Below are 22,500 nucleotides of genomic sequence, written 5' to 3'. Positions count from 1 at the left end.
ACTTTCTTACAGTCCGAGAAAATGCAGTCTGGCCACCACATACTATCCTGTCTTCTGTTACATGATAACAGAACATCAGTAGATTTGTGACATAGGATTTTCCATCTAGGAAGCCGTACTGGTTATCGTATATTAGCTTATTCCTTTCTAGGTGTTCCACCACTCTTCTGATAACCTTCTCCGTGACTTTGCATATTATACACTGTGAAGGCTTACTCAGCCCTGTAACAACTTCAGTCAGTATTACTAAGGCTGGCTCCTCCTCAGGAAAATTTATGTATAGAAAAAGAAATAACAAACATAAACACTTTATTATTTAGAAAATATAAAATATAAAACACTTAAATATGAAATATTGATCCTACATTAAAGAAAATGAAAAATGAAAAATATAAATGATATCTGAATTCAACGCTTATATATATAAAACTTGGGTGTCTGGTGTTGGTGACACTGCGTGTTGTTGAAATCGTAGCCGCTGCTGATGATGGGGGGGTCGCAGGTGTTGGTTACAACCCACTGGCTAGTTCTTCACAGTATAGCCGTGATTAATCCGTCCAGATGACAGGAAAGCAGGTTTTTTTCCACTGCAATGATGAGGGGTTATATCCTGCTACTTGCATACACAAACAGGTAAGTGGATCAGAATTTGGGACATCTCAGAACGTTAGTCCGTCTCCTTCAATTCTACTCGTTGATTGGCAGGTGACCCTCTCTGTCATCCAAGCTGGAAAGATAGACAGGTTATCCACTGCTTAAGAAATCACTCTCCATGATAAGTACAATACCTAAAAGATGTGGTAATTATTACAACAGTCAACTTAGAGCAAGACTGAAAGGACTAAGTTTATTATTGGTCAAAAGTAAATCTTTCAACCAACAAATCCACTAGAATACAAGGCAGGCATGTACTTACAGTAGTGCTGTGAGCTGTGAGTCTAGTGATTACTGTTTGGACCGGAGCCCCACACGTCACCTTTCGGGGGGGGGGAAGAAGGAGGGGAAGGGATAGTGTGTGTAGTGTGTCCAGCACTTGTTGGTGTACCCAACCATCCTGGTTTGTTGGAAGCCTTTCTGTTTCCACTGAAAATACTTCCCAATATCTCGTGTTGAGCTCTTCACATACTTCTTGGTTGTTTCTTGTGATCTTCCCTTCTTCCTTCCTGAGCCTGATTACCTGGCCCTTGCTGTTTTTTCCTCTCCTGATGTGGCTGTACAATAGCTTTAGGTCAGATTTGACTTTCGATGCTGTGTCATTCTCATACTGTCTCTGGGTCTCCCTCCTTATCTATGCATATTCGTTTCTGGACCTTCGACTCGTCTCCTTATTTTCTTAAAGGTATTTGTCTTCTATACTTTTTCCATGCTCTAGTGCACTTAGCTCTGGCCTCTCTGCACCTTTAGGTGAACCAAAGAGTGAAGGTATAATGTCCCTTTCAGACCCTCAAAGGGTATTTGACAGAACCGAAAGGTATTTTACAGATGAGATTCATCTGTAAAAGCTTTCATTTATAGTCACAGCAGGACCCATGCTAACCTCCCTATGATGTTTAAATATACCTAATTGGATTAACCTTATTGTAGCCAGCTGGTCCAATGGCATACACACTGGCCTGAAGTTTAACGACTCACTTGCCCCGAGTTCAATCCCAACCCGTACCGTGGTCTGAACCATTCCTCCTTATGAAGAAAACATATTAAATAATAAATTATAGCAGAAGAAAATAAACAGTTTTATTGAAAATATGCAAAAATATTATATAAATGTAAAATAATCACCTGAAATTTTCCTGAGACAAATAATGAAAAATAAAATAAAATACATTAATTAATTTCGTGAAGCGAAGCTAATATATACAACGGAGGGATGGTATTCCGATGTGTCGATGGACGTGGCACGTAGCTCTCAGGATTCCTGATGTGTGAACGAGGACTTTGTGAGACGAGGTAGTCCCTGGTGGACGGAACTCGTATAAATTTCAACCCTAGACTGAGAGTAAAGATGCCAAACCGATAGAAGATGCTGGCAGCTTGCGTACTCGATGGGGGTTTGCTGCAGGGCTTTGAGGATAAGGGATAATCAATTAAAAAGGGTGAAGCAACACACTGCTGTGTTCAGTTAAGTTTCTGATCTAGTGAATAGATCAAGCTGCCCGCCTTGTCTCGCCGGTGTCGAGTGACCCTATTTTATCAACAAGGCTAAAAGACAGAAAATAAATAAAAGTTACAAACCCGGGCAAGCAGTCACATGATAGGCTAAAGGCCTTCAAACGAAATGGTGAGGACTAAGAAAAATTACATTAAAATACGTAAGTTAAATCAAGGTCCGGTTACACTAATAAAAAAGAACAACCAACACATAACATAAAACAACAATAGTAGAAAACCATACTTACGGACTTGGTGGGAGCAGGAAGTCAAGTAATGTCCAATATGTTAGAAGGGCGTCATGCTAACTCCCACCAGGTGGAGTGAAGATGGGAGCGGGGTAGAGGTCACGATACACCCCCTTCACTGAACAAGCATTCAACCATTTATACTACCTCTATCATTCATTCATTCATGCTTCCACACTTAGCTAACGAAGTTTTCTTTCATACAAGGGTTTGTTCTGGTCTTTCCATTGTTTCTGTTGCCCTTAGGTACGAACCTCTCCTATGCGCCTCTGCACTTTGTAGTCACGCTCCCGTCATTTCATTTACTATTTTTTCCCTCCATTTTGTGTGTGTGTGTGTGTGTGTGTGTGTGTGTGTGTGTGTGTGTGTGTGTGTGTGTGTGTGTGTGTGTGTGTGTGTATAACATTCACAATCGTGGGGACAATGAAATACCGGAAAACCATGCCTGAGGTTCACCGGTGTGCCCGGCGCTAAGGTTATCAAGTGTGTGAAACATCTGTGTATAAGTTGTCTAAGGAGCCACGTAGGGTGCTATGCCACCATCCAAACATGAGTTCGACTTCAACTGCTGACCGCGGCCATTGTCTGTATACATACAATACATACATACATATATGTCGTGCCGAATAAGTAAAACTGGTCAAATAGCGAGAACTCATTTAAAATTAAATATTTTCTAAAATTTTTATTTATATATTTAAAGATATACTTTTTCATTTATGTTAATATAAAAATTAAAGATTTAGTACCAGAAGAACCTTAGGAAACTTACCTAACCTTATTATAACACCCGCAATTTAATTTAATCTAAACCAGCTAAATATATTTTATATATTCTAGTAATAAACACAGTGAAAAATATTTTTTTTCGTTAGGCTCAGAATGATTTTTGCGAAATTATTGCAAACACAAATTTTCGTTTGCCTAATTCGGCAAGAAGAGCGTTGCTATTGAAGCCAAAATAGCAAGTTTTACCTATTCGGCACGACATATATAAATAAATAAATTTCCTTTTATATCTTAAAAGCTTGTCTAGAGCACAACTTGAAAGTAAGATTTTAGATGTTACTTGAAGAAATCGGGTCCGACCAGGACGACCAATGTACTTCACACACAAGGTTCTTCACAGTCTTCTTACCTTCATAATTACCTGTCACTCATAATCATTTTCTGTCCCTTTGTGTCCTCATCACCTCTCTCGCACCCTAACCTTCTGCCCCTTCCATCCTTCTCTTTTCCCTCTCTTCTAACCTTCTCCCACCCTCGACTACTTATTTTTGTATCTTTCTCCTAGTCGTTCATTCCTTACACTCTTCTCTTCTTCCCTTCTCCCTCTTTATAATCCCATCTCCTCCATCGTTATCTTGCAGCTGCTCCTTCGTTTTTTCTCTCAACATGGAACCCTCCTCTCATCATCTTGTTATTCTACTAATTACTTTATTTTATCTCCCGTTCTCTTTAATACCTCCACCGCACCACCACCTCTCCCACTCCACAGCCTCTCCCACTCCACCACCTCTCCCACTCCACCGCCTCTCCCACTCCACAGCCTCTCCCGCTCCACAGTCTCTCCCACTCCACAGCCTCTCCCACTCCACCGCCTCTCCCACTCCACCACCTCTCCCACTCCACCGCCTTTCCCACTCCACCACCTCTCCCACTCCACCTCTCCCACTCCACAGTCTCTCCCACTCCACAGCCTCTCCCACTCCACAGCCTCTCCCACTCCACAACCTCTCCCACTCCACCTCTCCCACTCCACTACCTCTCCCACTCCACCTATCCCACTCCACAACCTCTCTCACTCCACCACCTCTCTCACTCAACTATCCCACTCTATCTATCTCACACCACCTCTCCCACTCCACAACTTCTCCCACTCCAACTATACCATTTCGCGTCTCCCACTCCACTTGTCACTATATCACCTGTACCACTACACCTGTTCCACTACACCTGTTCCACTACACCTGTACCACTACACCTGTACTACTACATCTGTACCACTACACCATCTTATCTACCACTCTGTCCCACTCTACCTGTCCCGCTCCAACCCCTATCCTTTTCCATCATTTATCCAGCTCCACGTCATGTCCCTTCCACCACTTCCTCCACTCCACCTGCCCCACTCCCCCATCCTGTTCCACTCCCCACCCTTTTCTACTCCCCCCTGTTCCACTCCCCACTCTGTTCCACTCCCCACCCTATTCCACTACCCACCCTATTCCACTCCCCACCCTGTCCCTCTCCACACCCTATCCCACTCCAAAAACCGGCCCACCCCTATCCCACTACACCACTTATCTCACTCCACAATCCATTCCACTCCATTATTCGCCCAATTTTATCACTCTGTCCCACTCTACCACTCACCTAGCTCCATAACCTGCCCCACTCAACGGCTTGACAAAGCTCCTGGAGAAGGAAACATTGCCACAATAAAATGTACATTGGTTGCACTTGTGTCCTTTTACTTTACATACCATATCCCATCCCTCCTCTCCCATTCCACCAACCTGTTCCACTCCAATACCTGCTCAAGTCTACAACCTATCCCACTCCACTTATTTCATTACTTTATTTGTCCCACTCCATCACCCAGTCCCACTCCTTCACCCTGTCCCTCTTTATAAACCACCTGTCCTACTCCACTATTTGTCTCACTCTATCTGTCCTACTCAACTAAACCACCTATTTAACTTCACCATCTGTCTCAATCTCTCTCACACCCTCTCACCCCACTCCACCCTCCCACTCTACCACCCGCCCCACTCCTCCACCTCTCCCACTTCTTCTCCTGTTGCACTCCATAACTTGCACCACTCCATCATATATCCCACTCCACTTATCAGATATCCTAATCTTTCACTTGCCTCAATCCACATTTTGCCCCACTCCATCTCTCCCACTCCACCTGTAATACTTCACCTGTCCCACTCCACCACTAATCCGAGGTCCATCCTTCTGTGTCACAAACTTTCTAGTCCCTATATAGGCGAGTACAAATCTGAAGCGCGAGTCTGGGGCTTAGCAGACGGAGGATCGAGCCTCCACCACGTCTAGCGCGAATGAACTACCTGGGTTTAGCGCTCAATATGGATTATATACATTTTTTTCTAGCGCCTCTTTCCACCTACACTACTGTTTCTGGCTCTTGTTTCCACCAGAATATTTTTATCTTGCTTCAACTACCTTGTTTCTTTCCAGTTCCCTTGTTTCTTCCTAGTTCCCTTGTGTCTTGCAAATTCCCTTGTTTCTTCCAAGTTCCCCTGTGTCTTCCCAGTTTCCCTGTGTCTTCCCAGTTTCCCTGTGTCTTCCCAGTTCCCTTGTGTCTTCCCAGTTCCCTCGTGTCTTCCCAGTTTCCTCGTGTCTTCCCAGTTACCTCGTGTCTTCCAGCTCCTTTGTGTCTTCCAGCTCCCTTGTGTCTTCCAGCTCCCTTGTACTTCCAGCTCCCTTGTGTCTTCCCAGCTCCATTGTGTCTTCCCAGCTCCACTGTGTCTTCCAGCTCCTTTGTGTCTTCCCAGCTCCCTTGTGTCTTCCCAGCTCCCTTATGTCTTCCCAGCTCCCTTGTGTCTTCCCAGCTCCACTGTGTCTTCCAGCTCCCTTGTGTCTTTCCAGCTCCCTTGTGTCTTCCCAGTTCCCTTGTGTCTTCCCAGCTCCCTTGTGTTTTCCCAGCTCCATTGTGTCTTCCCAGCTCCCTTGTGTCTTCCCAGCTCCCTTGTGTCTTCCCAGCTCCCTTGTGTCTTCCCAGCTCCCTTGTGTCTTCCCAGCTCCCTTGTGTCTTCCCAGCTCCCTTGTGTCTTCCCAGCTCCCTTGCGTCTTCCTAACTCTTTTGTGTCTTCTCAGCTCCCATGGGTGTTCCCAGCTCCCTTGTGTCTTCCCACTTCCCTTGTGTCTTCCCAGTTCCCATGGGTCTTCCCAGCTCCAATGTGTCTTCCGAGCTCCCACGGGCCTTCCCAGCTGCCTTGGGTCTTCCCATCTCTATTGGGTCTTCTCAGCTCCCTTGTGTCTTCCCAGCTCCACTGTGTCTTCCAGCTCCCTTGTGTCTTTCCAGCTCCCTTGTGTCTTCCCAGTTCCCTTGTGTCTTCCCAGCTCCCTTGTGTTTTCCCAGCTCCATTGTGTCTTCCCAGCTCCCTTGTGTCTTCCCAGCTCCCTTGTGTCTTCCCAGCTCCCTTGTGTCTTCCCAGCTCCCTTGTGTCTTCCCAGCTCCCTTGTGTCTTCCCAGCTCCCTTGTGTCTTCCCAGCTCCCTTGCGTCTTCCTAACTCTTTTGTGTCTTCTCAGCTCCCATGGGTGTTCCCAGCTCCCTTGTGTCTTCCCACTTCCCTTGTGTCTTCCCAGTTCCCATGGGTCTTCCCAGCTCCAATGTGTCTTCCGAGCTCCCACGGGCCTTCCCAGCTGCCTTGGGTCTTCCCATCTCTATTGGGTCTTCTCAGCTCCCTTGTGTCTTCTCAGTTCCCTTTTGTCTTCCCAGTTCCCTTGTGTCTTCCCAGCTCCCCTGCGTCTTCCAAGTTCCCTTGTGTCTTTCCAGCTCCCATGGGTCTTCACAGTTCTCTTGTGTCTTCCCAGTTCCTTTGTGTCTTCCAAGCTCCCATGGGTCTTCCAATCTCCCATGGGTCTTCCCAGCTCCCATGGGTCTTTCCAGCTCCGATGGGTCTTCTCAGCTCCCTTGGGTCTTCCCAGCTCCCATGGGTCTTTCCAGTTCCCTTGTGTTTTCCCAGCTCCATTGTGTCTTCTAAATTCCCTTGTGTCTTCCCAGTTCTCTTGTGTCTTCCCAGTTCTCTTGTGTCTTCCCAGTTCCCTTGTGTCTTCCCAGTTCCCTTGTGTCTTCCCAGTTCTCTTGTGTCTTCCCAGTTCCTTTGTGTCTTCCTAGTTCCCTTGTGTCTTCCCAGTTCCCTTGTGTCTTCCTAATTCCCTTGTGTCTTCCCAGTTCCCTTGTGTCTTCCCAGTTCCCTTGTGTCTTCCCAGTTCCCTTGTCTTCCTAGTTCCCTTGTGTCTTCCTAGCTCCCTTTTGTCTTTCCAGCTCCCATGTGTCTTCCCAGTTTCCTTGTGTCGTCTCCCAGGTACCTTGTATCTTGCTAGTACCCTTGTGGCATCTTCCAGCTACCTATTATCTTGACAGTTCCTTTGTGGCATCATTCAGCTACCTTTTATCTTGCCAGATCCTTTGTGGTATCTTCCAGCTGCCTTTTATCTTGCCAGTTCCCTTGCCCCCTCCCAGCGCCTTCGTGTCGTACCAGCTCGCTGTCTTCCATATTTAATACATGTAAATTATAGGTGTATAATTTAACATTAAATAACGTATATATATATATATATATATATATATATATATATATATATATATATATATATATATATATATATATATATATTATGTAATAAAATACTCCTATTGGTAAAAAAAAAATAGTTTAAAAGATGGGGTGGTAGGGGAAGTGGAATATTCAAATGGCTTCAGGAAGAAATCCAAATATTCTTCCTTGAAGCCTTTTTATCCACTATATATATATATATATATATATATATATATATATATATATATATATATATATATATATATATATATATATATATATTTGTTTATTATCACACTGGCCGATTCCCACCAAGGCAGGGTGGCCCGAAAAAGAAAAACTTTCACCATCATTCACTCCATCACTGTCTTGCCAGAAGGGTGCTTTACACTACAGTTTTTAAACTGCAACATTAACACCCCTCCTTCAGAGTGCAGGCACTGTACTTCCATCTCCAGGACTCAAGTCCGGCCTGCCGGTTTCCCTGAACCCCTTCATAAATGTTACTTTGCTCACACTCCAACAGCACGTCAAGTATTAAAAACCATTTGTCTCCATTCACTCCTATCAAACACGCTCACGCATGCCTGCTGGAAGTCCAAGCCACTCGCACACAAAACCTCCTATACCCCCTCCCTCCAACCTTCCCTAGGCCGACCCCTACCCCGCCTTCCTTCCACTACAGACTGATACACTCTTGAAGTCACTCTGTTTCGCTCCATTCTCTCTACATGTCCGAACCACCTCAACAACCCTTCCTCAGCCCTCTGGACAACAGTTTTGGTAATCCCGCACCTCCTCCTAACTTCCAAACTACGAATTCTCTGCATTATATTCACACCACACATTGCCCTCAGACATGACATCTCCACTGCCTCCAGCCTTCTCATCGCTGCAACATTCATCACTCATGCTTCACATCCATATAAGAGCGTTGGTAAAACTATACTCTCACACATTCCCCTCTTTGCTTCCAAGGACAAAGTTCTTTGTCTCCACAGACTCCTAAGTGCACCACTCACCCTTTTCCCCTCATCAGTTCTATGATTCACCTCATCTTCCATAGACCCATCCGCTGACACGTCCACTCCCAAATATCTGAATACATTCACCTCCTCCATACTCTCTCCCTCCAATCGGATATCCAATCTTTCATCACTTAATCTTTTTGTTATCCTCATTACCTTACTCTTTCCTGTATTCACTTTTAATTTTCTTCTTTTGCACACCCTACCAAATATATCCACCAATCTCTGCAACTTCTCTTCAGAATCTCCCAAGAGCACAGTGTCATCAGCAAAGAGCAACTGTGACAACTCCCACTTTATGTGTGATTCTTTATCTTTTAACTCCACGCCTCTTGCCAAGACACTCGCATTTACTTCTCTTACAACCCCATCTATAAATATATTAAACAACCACGGTGACATCACACATCCTTGTCTAAGGCCTATTTTTACTTGGAAATAATTTCCCTCTTTCCCACATACTCTAACTTGAGCCTCACTATCCTCGTAAAAACTCTTCACTGCTTTCAGTAACCTACCTCCTACACCATACACCTGCAACATCTGCCACATTGCCCCCCTATCCACCCTGTCATACGCCTTTTCCAAATCCATAAATGCCACAAAGACCTCTTTAGCCTTATATATATACTGTTCACTTATATGTTTCACTGTAAACACCTGGTCCACACACCCCCTACCTTTCCTAAAGCCTCCTTGTTCATCTGCTATCCTATTCTCTGTCTTACTCTTAATTCTTTCAATAATAACTCTACCATACACTTTACCAGGTATACTCAACAGACTTATCCCCCAATAATTTTTGCACTCTCTTTTGTCTCCTTTGCCTTTATACAAAGGAACTATGAATCCTCTCTGCCAATCCCTAGGTACCTTACCCTCTTGAATACATATATTTATTAATTACACCAACCACTCCAAAACTATATCCACACCTGCTTTTAACATTTCTATCTTTATCCCATCAATCCCGGCTGCCTTACCCCCTTTCATTTTACCTACTGCCTCACGAACTTCCCCCACACTCACAGCTCGCTCTTCCTCAGTCCTACAAGATGTCATTCCTCCTTGCCCTATACACGAAATCACAGCTTCCCTATGTTCATCACAACATTTAACAATTCCTCAAAATATTCCCTCCATCTTCCCAATACCTCTAACTCCCCATTTAATAACTCTCCTCTCCTATTTTTAACTGACAAATCCATTTGTTATATATATATATATATATATATATATATATATATATATATATATATATATATATATATATATATATATATATATATATATTATGTATATGTATTGGAATCAGGGTAAAGCTGAAATTAGATGTTGGCCTTAGTTTTCATTTATTATATGCAAGTAATTTATCCAAATTTCCTATGTTGTATAAACATTGTCTACATATGATGAATGATTCATTGTTGAAGTAGTTAATTTTTCTTGATAAGGAAACCGTATGAAACTGCTGATTGTTGCCCGTACTGTCGTGTATGTATTCAGGCTGTCCGTGTACATTGAACAGGTAATGAACTGTATGAAAATGAGTCTTGTTTGCCATGTACTTAATAGTAAGGCTGTCAACATCTCTTCAATGAGGAAGACTTCACAGAACGACACGTCCAATCAGATTGGGCCGAATTTAGTAATAATTGCTCTGTCTGGTCGTTTTGCATCCCAAATATCCTCCCGGTTTTTATCATCAAGGGAATATGTATTCAGCTTGACGAAGAACTCTTGGTTCAAATAATTTTCGGGACCCCTTAATTCCCTGCAGTCCAATCTGATTACCTCCCATTCCCCAGGAGTTGCATGATCCTTATGGGTTTAACGTTTCATTTCTCTCTCGATGTGAGAAAGAACAAATAATATTATTTTGAATATTGTAATATCAGACGTGACTAAGAAATATTTGGAAATAAGCCAGCAGACATATAAGAAAAGATGGGTTTTAAATCAGTGGCAACGACCTGAAGTATATCAATGTTATTTTGCAAGTAGCAAAACCAAGAATTTTTGGGGCTTCATAGCTAGAAATATCGAGTGAAAAACACGAATGATAACTATTAGAAAGTGTTAGACGCAGCTCACAGTACATTAAACCAAGATCAACTCTAGGTCACTTTACCTCCTACGTTTCATTAAGTAACAAAACATTCGAAGAAAGACTCAGCGCTGTTAATCTCTTCTTCCTTAAGAAATGTAGACTAAGAGAAACTTTAAAATTGATAAAGAAATTTTACATAAATATGAAAAACTGTCTGAAGTATCAAATGGCTTCAGGAAGAAATCAAAATATTTTTCATCGAAGCGTTTTTATTCGTTTCACACGTCTTGCCATGCCAGCGCATGGCATATATATATATATATATATATATATATATATATATATATATATATATATATATATATATATATATATATATATATATATATATATATATATATATATATATATATATATATATATATATATATATATATATATATATATATATATATATATATATAATATGTAGCAGAATTTAGCTCAAAGAAATTAATTGCTTTAGTTAAAGGGAAGTTAGGTGAGGTTTCTAAGTTATATCACCGAAAAAAAATCACTTTCTGGAAATGAATTTTTTTTTTCTTCCTGTTCGGCTTAAGTACGACATATAAGCTACTACCACTTCCGTGTCTTAGTTGTATCACTTGCACCAACTGTGACCCTGCTGTCTCATCCCACAACCCCAACTTTCATGAGACATCTACTGACGTACCCCTCAAAGCCATATAGTTCATACTGTAAACCCATGGCTAAGGCTGGCAGGAATGTGGGTATCAGTAATTTACATCATATAAAATACAAGATGTATTGCACTGGGTGTATAAGCCACAGAGAATTAGACACATGGTTTCACCAACCAGTGACATTATCAATATCACACATAAGACAGAAGAGGTAGAAGATGTGGTACTCAGTCCTTTAGCTCAGGAGCATGTGCTCAGCACCGTAGTCTAGATGTCATGGATAGTAATAAAATGTCTAGTCACTGAACCACAGAATAGACGAGGGGTAAAAACTAGCTAAGTAAGTGTGTTATCTCAGAGTGAAAGCAAGCAGTTTTTGTGACTTCACGTGCTGCTGGAGTTTAAAGCAGAGTAATATTTATGGAGGAATTCAAGGAAACCGGATGGTTGGACCTATTTCCAGGAGGTGGGAAGTACAGTGCCTGCAGTCTCAAAGAAGGGCGTGGATGTAGCAGTTCGGAGTGTCATTTAAACTGTGATGGCTTCGAGCTTCTGGAAAGTCAGGTAGCGAATGAATGATTGTGACGTGAGACTGTCGGTCTTTTCAAAAACTCAAATATGTAAGCGAGAGAAAATGGGAGTATTCCGCAGAGTGATATAAAGATAGACAGTTTGAGAGAGTGATTGCATGAGTGAGCGTGCTTGCTTTATGAATGGGTTAGCGAGCGAGTGAGTGGAATGAGTGCGTATCCGGAAAATTGTCTTCACTGTGGCGAAAACAGGCAAAACAAAAATTTTATGCCCGCGTATTGCTTTTATGAATCTACAATGCCAACCACACTGTAAACTCCCACCAGAACCCCGACTGTTCATATTACCGCACCTTGGTGTAGTGTGGTGTGTGTGTCAGTGAGACTGTCCTGGGTGTTGGGTGACACAAGTATACTGGTAGTGATGTGTAGCAATGTGTTTTATGTCAGTGTCAGTAGTGTGATTATCCCAGAAGTTCTGTGACCGTGTTCTGGGAGAGAGTGAAACAGTGCGCGCGCGCGTGTACGTGTGTACGTATTTACGTGTGTGTACTCACCTAGTTGTACTCACCTAGTTGAGGTTGCGGGGGTCGAGTCCGAGCTCCTGGCCCCGCCTCTTCACTGATCGCTACTAGGTCACTCTCCCTGAGCCGTGAGCTTTATCGTACCTCTGCTTAAAGCTATGTATGGATCCTGCCTCCACTACATCGCTTCCCAAACTATTCCACTTACTGACTACTCTGTGGCTGAAGAAATACTTCCTAACATCCCTGTGATTCATCTGTGTCTTCATCCTCCAACTTTGTCCCCTTGTTATTGTGTCCAATCTCTGGAACATCCTGTCTTATTCCACCTTGTCAATTCCTCTCAGTATTTTGTATGTCGTTATCATGTCCCCCCTATCTCTCCTGTCCTCCAGTGTCGTCAGGTTGATTTCCCTTAACCTCTCCTCGTAGGACATGCCTCTTAGCTCTGGGACTAGTCTTGTTGCAAACCTTTGCACTTTCTCTAGTTTCTTTACGTGCTTGGCTAGGTGTGGGTTCCAAACTGGTGCCGCATACTCCAATATGGGCCTAACGTACACGGTGTACAGGGTCCTGAATGACTCCTTATTAAGATGTCGGAATGCTGTTCTGAGGTTTGCTAGGCGCCCATATGCTGCAGCAGTTGTTTGGTTGATGTGCGCTTCAGGAGATGTGCCTGGTGTTATACTCACCCCAAGATCTTTTTCCTTGAGTGATGTTTGTAGTCTCTGGCCCCCTAGACTGTACTCCGTCTGCGGTCTTCTTTGCCCTTCCCCAATCTTCATGACTTTGCACTTGGTGGGATTGAACTCCAGGAGCCAATTGCTGGACCAGGTCTGCAGCCTGTCCAGATCCCTATGTAGTTCTGCCTGGTCTTCGATCGAGTGAATTCTTCTCATCAACTTCACGTCATCTGCAAAAAGGGACACCTCAGAGTCTATTCCTTCCGTCATGTCGTTCACAAATACCAGAAACAGCACTGGTCCTAGGACTGACCCCTGTGGGACCCCGCTGGTCACAGGTGCCCACTCTGACACCTCGCCACGTACCATGACTCGCTGGTGTCTTCCTGACAAGTATTCCCTGATCCATTGTAGTGCATTCCCTGTTATCCCTGCTTGATCCTCCAGTTTTTGCACCAATCTCTTGTGTGGAACTGTGTCAAACGCCTTCTTGCAGTCCAAGAATATGCAATCCACCCATCCCTCTCTCTCTTGTCTTACTGCTGTCACCATGTCATAGAACTCCAGTAGGCTTGTGACACAGGATTTCCCGTCCCTGAAGCCATGTTGGCTGCTGTTGATGAGATCGTTCCTTTCTAGGTGTTCCACCACTCTTTTCCTGATAATCTTCTCCATGATTTTGCCTACTATACATGTCAGTGACACTGGTCTGCAGTTTAATGCTTCATGTCTGTCTCCTTTTTTAAAGATTGGGACTACATTTGCTGTCTTCCATGCCTCAGGCAATCTCCCTGTTTCGATAGATGTATTGAATATTGTTGTTAGGGGTACACATAGCGCCTCTGCTCCCTCTCTCAATACCCATGGGGAGATGTTATCTGGCCCCATTGCCTTTGAGGTATCTAGCTCACTCAGAAGCCTCTTCACTTCTTCCTCGGTTGTGTGCACTGTGTCCAGCACATGGTGGTGTGCCCCACTTCTCCGTCTTTCTGGAGCCCCTTCTGTCTCCTCTGTGAACACTTCTTTGAATCTCTTGTTGAGTTCCTCACATACTTCACGGCCATTTCTTGTTGTCTCTCCTTCTTCATTCCTTAGCCTGTGTGCGTGTGTGTGTGTGTGTGTGTGTGTGTGTGTGTGTGTGTGTGTGTGTGTGTGTGTGTGTGTGTGTGTGTGTGTGTGTGTGTGTACTTTACGGGGCCACATACATGAATACGTCTTTGTAAGGTGTCAAGCCCTGTAATCCCTGCAGACGAGAAAGAGCTTATTCAGCGTTTTATCAGGCCGTGAGTGTTTAGCTCTTCTGTAATAGGAAACATCACATAGGTGATTTCCTGTCGACCGAGGATCAAGCATCCACCTGCCTCTCTTTGTTTGACTAGTGACATTCAGTTGATTGACCTGTGCCTCGACTGACAACGCTCTGGCCTCACAGATTAAATGTCCGTGGTTCATCCCTCCGCACGGGTGAAAACGTTCGACATGTTTCCTTACACCTGCTGTCCCTGCTAACCTAACACCTGGGTGTTAGTCGACTGGTGTGAGTCGCTTCCTGGAGGACAAGATTGAGGGACCCCAGTGGAATTAAGACACAGTCCTTGATGACGCACTGACTTTGTGTTATTCTGGGCTGCTGACCCTCCGGGTTAAAAATCAGAACAAACCTTATCTTAAACACAATGCAAATTCTTACTCACGGTTTCGCCATTTTTGCTTAACTCGTGATTTATATAGTCATTAGTATGTATGTAGGAACTTCGGTGAACTTTCAGCAAATTTTTTGACTGCTAAAATAACTGGGATATTAACTGATGTCGGTAATTTTGCATGAGCGTGTTAGTAAGCATTTATGGTGTATGTATTGTTCATGATTTTGATAATTATACCTTAGAATTTTTTTACGTTTTTTTATGTTTATTGACAAGTCTGCCAAGTAATCTAACAAGACCGAGCACACTTCAAATACCTAAACTTCAAAATTACATGCGGGTCATAAGTGTAATTAAACAATTCCTTTTGAGTGGACATACGTCAACTAACGACTATATGAATACATGAACAAAGAGAAAAGGGATTAAATCTAATAAGAAGAAAAATAAATCAACAATTTCAAACTACCTCATGTTGGTGAGCTCCACTACATACTGGTGATTCATTACTCAAGCTCCTGGGAGGGAGAAAGCAACATAACAACCAGAATTATTTAGCCCCTCGACATCTGCAGTGCGGAGTGGAACCATCATCGTGGGTGTTATGTACTGCTCGCCACCAAAGAAAGTTTTGTTAGCAAGTGCCATTGTTGCCTTAATGCTGGTCGTCAGACTTGTGAGGTATTTTACCACCAACTACGCGACTCTTTGAGGCAGCTGCATCAAACTTACTTCCTGAACAATGCTCTCACTCCGTCCCTTCAGCTTCTATATCTTTCTTTTAATTTTTTTTTTGTGTGTGTGTGTGTAAATATCTACATTCCCGTTTTCTTAACTTCTTTTTTCTCTCTCAAATAATCTACTTCTTACATTTCTTTGTCTTTATTTTTTATCGTTGCTGGATTTAATTAGGAATATATTTCTAAGCTGTTTTGCATATAAAATATTTGAATCTAAAGATTACCTTTATAAACATACACTTCATAATATTACTTTAATTTCATATAATAATAATTTATCCCTATATATTTCATTATAAGACATACACAATATTATAGTGTAGCGTGGTTATATCAAATATATTAACAGGGATGTTAGAAAGTATTTCTTCACTCACAGAGTTGTCAGTAAGTGGAATAATCTGGGAAGTGATGTAGGGGAGGCAGGTTCCAAACATAGATTTAAGAAGAGGTATGATATAGCTCATGGGGCAGGAAGAGTGACTTAGTAACGGCCAGTGAAGAGGCGGGGCCAGGAGCTGTGGCTAGACCCATGCAACCACAACTAGGTGAGTATACACACACACTCACACACACACACACACACACACACACACACACACACACACACACACACACACACTGTCAAGGGTGAGAGATCCTTGCTGTTCCTCAGCTCAAAATGAGCACTAGAAGAGCACAGAAGCCCTCAATGAGAAACCCGTGATGTCATAATGGGTTAACCAATAAGAGTCAAGAACTCCATGACATCATGGAATCTCTCTCAGTTCTTTACCTTGCAAGGGAGGGTTCTTTCATGCCTGTGAGGGGGGGCTCTTGATCCAATAAATGGGATCTTGCCTCTTTCTTGGACCAAACCTGAATGCCTCTCACTCCACAGGTGCTGAATGAGCCCTGCGGTTTTAGTGGTCTCCTATGAATGTAGTAATAATAATAATAATCCAAATAATCCAAATAAATTTTATTTTAGTCAGTAATATTTAGACCAGATTACCTATAACAACTCAGTTCTATGCCTTATGATTTATTTGTAAATAGAACTGCACTCAGCAGTTTTTATAAATAATGCATAAGATGTGGAGAATTAACTCCTATATGGAAAGGGGAAAGGGGTCATCTCTCAGCCCCGTCAACCTTTAAGGGGCCCGAGAGTTAAATCCTTCCCAAATTGGAATTAATTCTCCACATAAGCAAAACGGAGCATGGGTGAGCGTCAGACAAAGAAACTGCACTTGGTGAATCTCTGTTCAAATGCTTCCGGCAGATAGATGGTGGGTCGTCGCATCGTAATTTAATACTAAACTGATAAACCTTACTGGAATATATATATTTCCTCGGACGCAGAGTCCAGTTACCACCGTAGATGTGTGTTCGTTAGATTAGCCGACATGTTGACCTAGGATTGAGTGTGAAATGATCTGTTATAAACGATGGTGTACGCTATAAATGTTTTATATACTTCGAGAGTGTGTATTACCGTGTGTCATAAATGACTGATTCAGTGGCAAGACACTCACTGAGGATCCAGTGACAAATATATATTTGTGTTAACACATGTAGCTAGATAGAGCATTAATATTTCTACAAAGGTTATTCTTGAGTGAGTTTCTGTAAGCAAGATATTCTGGTGAATTAAATATAACTTGTTATGCACGAGTAACTTTTATCATAAACCTATAATGACCTTTAATAGTTGTATAAATTGAACCATATACAGTACATACCCTTTATCTTCTTAAAAAAGTCAAAGTATTACTGAATGAGACTGTGTGTGTAACACTGTCTTATTCAGTTGCCTTAAGTGATGTGTTATGTAAAACTGCAGCATTCCTCGTGACAAATAGATTTATTCGTAGTACAATACAAAGTGCCACCTGCTGAATATGAGTGTGAATTAAAGAGAAGGTTGTTAAGAAATTGTAGTCGCGACCGTCACTGATCATTAGCACCGTTTTCATACAATAGCCATTCGGTTTGATACAGCTATAACGCTAAAACTAATAAACGTGTTAAAAAAAATACAGATGTTCTTCATACAACTGTAACCAAAACCAGATATGAAACTAAAGGTTATTCAACGGTCACTGACTTCCTATCCTCATTACTCAAAATTGCTTGAGGTATGGAATTAACGTGTAAAGTCTACTAATAAGGTAAAACACAGATATGAACAAATTCCTGACAAAGGGATCAAAGTTAAACTTTTGCGGATTCCCTCTCACATAAGCCTCCGGAAGAATGGTAAAGTCAAGCTAAACTAGCATTAAACAATGAGAATATAAAAATTATATTTTTTCTCGAACAAAAGCTTGGAAACCGTTGTTAAAAATCTATTAAACGAGTCTGAAGTATGACAGCACAGATATGACCTAGATATGACGCAAACCTTGTTACGCAGTAACAAAATCAGTGGATTAGGCTAAAATAAATTTCACTTGTTATAACAAGTTTAGGTAAATTTTCTAAAATTCTTCTGGATCAAAAGTTAAAATTTTTACATTAACATTAATGAAAAAAATATATCTTTAAACGTATAAGAGAAAATTTTAGAAAGGACTTAATTTTAAATGAGTTCTTGCTAATTGACCAGTTTTACATATTCGGCACGACATATATATATCTATATATATATATATATATAGATATATATATATATATATATATATATATATATATACATACATATATATATATATATATATATATATATATATATATATACATATATATATATATATATGTCATGCCGAATAGGCAGAACTTGCGATCTTGGCTTAAATAGCAGCTTTCATCTTGCCATATAGAACAAATGAAAATTTGTGTATGCAATAATTTCGCCTAAATCATTCTGAACCTAACGAAAAAAATATATTTCACTGTGCTGGTTTAGTAATAAATTACTGTAAACAGATCTGAAATATATTTAGTTGGGTTAGGCTAAAATAAATTGCTCTTGTTATAATAAGGTTAGGTAAGTTTTCTAAGATTCTTTTGGTGCAACATTAAAAATTATTACTTTAACATTAATGAGAAAAATATATCTTCAAACGTATACGAGAAAATTTTAGAAAGGACTTAATTTTAAATGAGTTCTTGTTAATTGACCAGTTTTACATATTCGGCACGACATATATATATATATATATATATATATATATATATATATATATATATATATATATATATATATATATATATATATATATATATATATATATGTCGTGCCGAATGGGCAGAACTTGCGATCTTGGCTTAAATAGCAACGCTAATCTTGCCATATAGGACAAGTGAAAATTTGTGTATGCAATAGTTTCGCCAAAATCATTCTGAACCTAAAAAAATATATTTCACTGTGTTTGTTTAGTATTAAATTATTGTAGACAAATCTAAAATATATTTAGTTGGGTTAGGCTAAAATAAATTGTTCTTATTATAATAAGGTTAGGTAAGTTCTCTAAGATACTTTTGGTGCAAAATTAAAAATTTTTACATTAACATTAATGAAAAAAATATATCTTTAAACGTATAAGATAAAATTTTAGAAAGGACTTAATTCTAAATGAGTTCTTACTAATTGACCAGTTTTACATATTCGGCACGACATATATATATATATATATATATATATATATATATATATATATTTATATATATATATATATATATATATATATATATATATTTTTTTTTTTTTTGTTATTATCACACTGGCCGATTCCCACCAAGGCAGGGTGGCCCGAAAAAGAAAAACTTTCACCATCATTCACTCCATCACTGTCTTGCCAGAAGGGTGCTTTACACTACAGTTTTTAAACTGCAACATTAACACCCCTCCTTTAGAGTGCAGGCACTGTACTTCCCATCTCCAGGACTCAAGTCCGGCCTGCCGGTTTCCCTGAATCCCTTCATAAATGTTACTTTGCTCACACTCCAACAGCACGTCAAGTATTAAAAACCATTTGTCTCCATTCACTCCTATCAAACACGCTCACGCATGCCTGCTGGAAGTCGAAGCCCCTCGCACACAAAACCTCCTTTACCCCCTCCCTCCAACCCTTCCTAGGCCGACCCCTACCCCGCCTTCCTTCCACTACAGACTGATACACTCTTGAAGTCATTCTGTTTCGCTCCATTCTCTCTACATGTCCGAACCACCTCAACAACCCTTCCTCAGCCCTCTGGACAACAGTTTTGGTAATCCCGCACCTCCTCCTAACTTCCAAACTACGAATTCTCTGCATTATATTCACACCACACATTGCCCTCAGACACGACATCTCCACTGCCTCCAGCCTTCTCCTCGCTGCAACATTCATCACCCGCGCTTCACACCCATATAAGAGCGTTGGTAAAACTATACTCTCATACATTCCCCTCTTTGCCTCCAAGGACAAAGTTCTTTGTCTCCACAGACTCCTAAGTGCACCACTCACTCTTTTTCCCTCATCAATTCTATGATTCACCTCATCTTTCATAGACCCATCCGCTGACACGTCCACTCCCAAATATCTGAATACGTTCACCTCCTCCATACTCTCTCCCTCCAATCTGATATTCAATCTTTCATCACCTAATCTTTTTGTTATCCTCATAACCTTACTCTTTCCTGTATTCACCTTTAATTTTCTTCTTTTGCACACCCTACCAAATTCATCCACCAATCTCTGCAACTTCTCTTCAGAATCTCCCAAGAGCACAGTGTCATCAGCAAAGAGCAGCTGTGACAACTCCCACTTTGTGTGTGATTCTTTATCTTTTAACTCCACGCCTCTTGCCAAGACCCTCGCATTTACTTCTCTTACAACCCCATCTATAAATATATTAAACAACCACGGTGACATCACACATCCTTGTCTAAGGCCTACTTTTACTGGGAAAAAATTTCCCTCTTTCCTACATACTCTAACTTGAGCCTCACTATCCTCGTAAAAACTCTTCACTGCTTTCAGTAACCTACCTCCTACACCATACACTTGCAACATCTGCCACATTGCCCCCCTATCCACCCTGTCATACGCCTTTTCCAAATCCATAAATGCCACAAAGACCTCTTTAGCCTTATCTAAATACTGTTCACTTATATGTTTCACTGTAAACACCTGGTCCACACACCCCCTACCTTTCCTAAAGCCTCCTTGTTCATCTGCTATCCTATTCTCCGTCTTACTCTTAATTCTTTCAATTATAACTCTACCATACACTTTACCAGGTACACTCAACAGACTTATCCCCCTATAATTTTTGCACTCTCTTTTGTCCCCTTTGCGTTTATACAAAGGAACTATGCATGCTCTCTGCCAATCCCTAGGTACCTTACCCTCTTCCATACATTTATTAAATAATTGCACCAACCACTCCAAAACTATATCCCCACCTGCTTTTAACATTTCTATCTTTATCCCATCAATCCCGGCTGCCTTACCCCCTTTCATTTTACCTACTGCCTCACGAACTTCCCCCACACTCACAACTGGCTCTTCCTCACTCCTACAAGATGTTATTCCTCCTTGCCCTATACACGAAATCACAGCTTCCCTATCTTCATCAACATTTAACAATTCCTCAAAATATTCCCTCCATCTTCCCAATACCTCTAACTCTCCATTTAATAACTCTCCTCTCCTATTTTTAACTGACAAATCCATTTGTTCTCTAGGCTTTCTTAACTTGTTAATCTCACTCCAAAACTTTTTCTTATTTTCAACAAAATTTGTTGATAACATCTCACCCACTCTCTCATTTGCTCTCTTTTTACATTGCTTCACCACTCTCTTAACTTCTCTCTTTTTCTCCATATACTCTTCCCTCCTTGCATCACTTCTACTTTGTAAAAACTTCTCATATGCTAACTTTTTCTCCCTTACTACTCTCTTTACATCATCATTCCACCAATCGCTCCTCTTCCCTCCTGCACCCACTTTCCTGTAACCACAAACTTCTGCTGAACACTCTAACACTACATTTTTAAACCTACCCCATACCTCTTCGACCCCATTGCCTATGCTCTCATTAGCCCATCTATCCTCCAATAGCTGTTTATATCTTACCCTAACTGCCTCCTCTTTTAGTTTATAAACCTTCACCTCTCTCTTCCCTGATGCTTCTATTCTCCTTGTATCCCATCTACCTTTTACTCTCAGTGTAGCTACAACTAGAAAGTGATCTGATATATCTGTGGCCCCTCTATAAACATGTACATCCTGAAGTCTACTCAACAGTCTTTTATCTACCAATACATAATCCAACAAACTACTGTCATTTCGCCCTACATCATATCTTGTATACTTATTTATCCTCTTTTTCTTAAAATATGTATTACCTATAACTAAACCCCTTTCTATACAAAGTTCAATCAAAGGGCTCCCATTATCATTTACACCTGGCACCCCAAACTTACCTACCACACCCTCTCTAAAAGTTTCTCCTACTTTAGCATTCAAGTCCCCTACCACAATTACTCTCTCACTTGGTTCAAAGGCTCCTATACATTCACTTAACATCTCCCAAAATCTTTCTCTCTCCTCTGCATTCCTCTCTTCTCCAGGTGCATACACGCTTATTATGACCCACTTCTCGCATCCAACCTTTACTTTAATCCACATAATTCTTGAACTTACACATTCATATTCTCTTTTCTCCTTCCATAACTGATCATTTAACATTACTGCTACCCCTTCCTTTGCTCTAACTCTCTCAAATACTCCAGATTTAATCCCATTTATTTCCCCCCACTGAAACTCTCCTACCCCCTTCAGCTTTGTTTTGTATATATATACATATATATGTATATATATATAATTATACATATATATATATATATATATATTATATATATATATATATATATATATATATATATATATACAATTATATATAATATACATAATTACATATAATATACATATATATATATGTTATATTT

This window comes from Cherax quadricarinatus, chromosome 19 (assembly GCF_038502225.1).
Source record: "Cherax quadricarinatus isolate ZL_2023a chromosome 19, ASM3850222v1, whole genome shotgun sequence".
Classification (NCBI taxonomy): domain Eukaryota; kingdom Metazoa; phylum Arthropoda; class Malacostraca; order Decapoda; family Parastacidae; genus Cherax; species Cherax quadricarinatus.
The sequence above is the reverse complement of the archived record's forward strand: the minus strand, read 5'-3'. Positions refer to the sequence as shown.